We start from the raw sequence: 1,588 nt of genomic DNA on the forward strand, positions 1-1,588 counted from the left end.
TTCCATTCATTTTTTACTCACAATTTGTACAGTGTCCCAACTTTTTTGGAATCGGGTTTGTATTTACGGTAGGAAATTTACAAAATATATTCATGGAACATGATCTTAACTTAATATCCTAATGATTTTTGCCATAAAAGAAAAAAAAAATAGATAATTTTGACCCATGCAAAGTTTTTTTGGCTATTGCTAAAAATATACCCCAGTGACTTAAGACTGGTTTTGTGCTCCAGGGTCACATATTGTTGTTCAAATTTTCATGTTTAAAATGCACTTCAGGAAGAAAACATATCCTACAGCTTCCTCTTTTTTAGGCCTGTCAGCACTAAATGTGTAAAATCAGAAGATCTTCATCATCATCTGCTTTCACCAAAACTTAGGAGCTAAACCTTGACCCCTTACTTGCAGTAAAACCAGACCTTGATTGGTTCAGGAATGTTTCATTAAAGGGATATTTAACCCAAAAATGAAAATTCTGTAATTAATTACTCACCCTCGTGTCGTTCCAAACCCGTAAGACCTTCGTTCATCTTCGGAACACAAATTAAGATATTTTTGATGAGATCTGAGAGTTCTAAAGCTAAAATATGTAAATCTAATGCTAGGAAAACTGCAGCTTTTCTTTCTGTTACAGCCAGTTTTACCTGGGAGTTTACTTTAACTTTAACATATTAAATATTTAAATATTTAAAATATTGTCAGTCATATTAAAACAATAATTCATCTTCATTCGTCTTCTGCTTAAATGATAGGATTTGGTTTTTGAAGAAGTTTGGGGAGAATTATATTTGGGGAGAGAGCTCTTTTGAATGTCCCGGGTCAACGTGGTGGTAACATCACAATATATGCTGCAATCACGCAGAATAAGGTCCTCCACTGACATGCCAACATATGTCCTTACAACACAGACCACATACATTTTTAGACAGACTAAGCAGTGGACAGACTAGAGTGTCTGGTCCCATTATTCCAGTACCTCCCACAACACTCTCCCTTCCTTTCCTTTTCAGTTTACAGTTTTTTCACGATTGCTTGCACATAAAATTAAACTTTTCCCACAATAAGCAAAAACCTTACACTCAAAGGAGGCAAAACCTGAGGCGAAGAGGTGCACAACTAGCAGTCACATTGTCAGCTTCACACTATTTGCAAAACAGTAACCACAGGGATTTACAAACATGCAGTATACATCAGACATGAGGAGAAGTATATCATGATGCCACTTCCGTGCGAATTCCCAAACCACTGACTGTCAAATTAGGACACCTATTAGCCCGAGAAATCCTGTTAAACACAGCCATCAGGTGCACAGAAAGCACATGATTGCTAAATTATGTAGACACACCAATCAGGTTTAAACACTATAAAAAAAAAACAGCAGGTAGAGTTCAACCTGCATTCAACCAAAATGGAGTCAGAAGAAGAGTGAGGGTGAGAGGAGGAGTACACAGAGGGAGGAGACGGAGGTAGAGGAAGAGGTAGAGGAAAACCTGGAAGCAGAGGAGGAGAAGCGTGTACAAAGAAGAAGAAGGCCAAACTTATCAAAATGACATTCGTGCAACCCCTAGTGGACCTTTTGTGTAACCAC

The sequence above is a fragment of the Cyprinus carpio genome, chromosome B19 (assembly GCF_018340385.1).
Source record: "Cyprinus carpio isolate SPL01 chromosome B19, ASM1834038v1, whole genome shotgun sequence".
NCBI classification, from domain to species: Eukaryota; Metazoa; Chordata; class Actinopteri; order Cypriniformes; family Cyprinidae; genus Cyprinus; species Cyprinus carpio.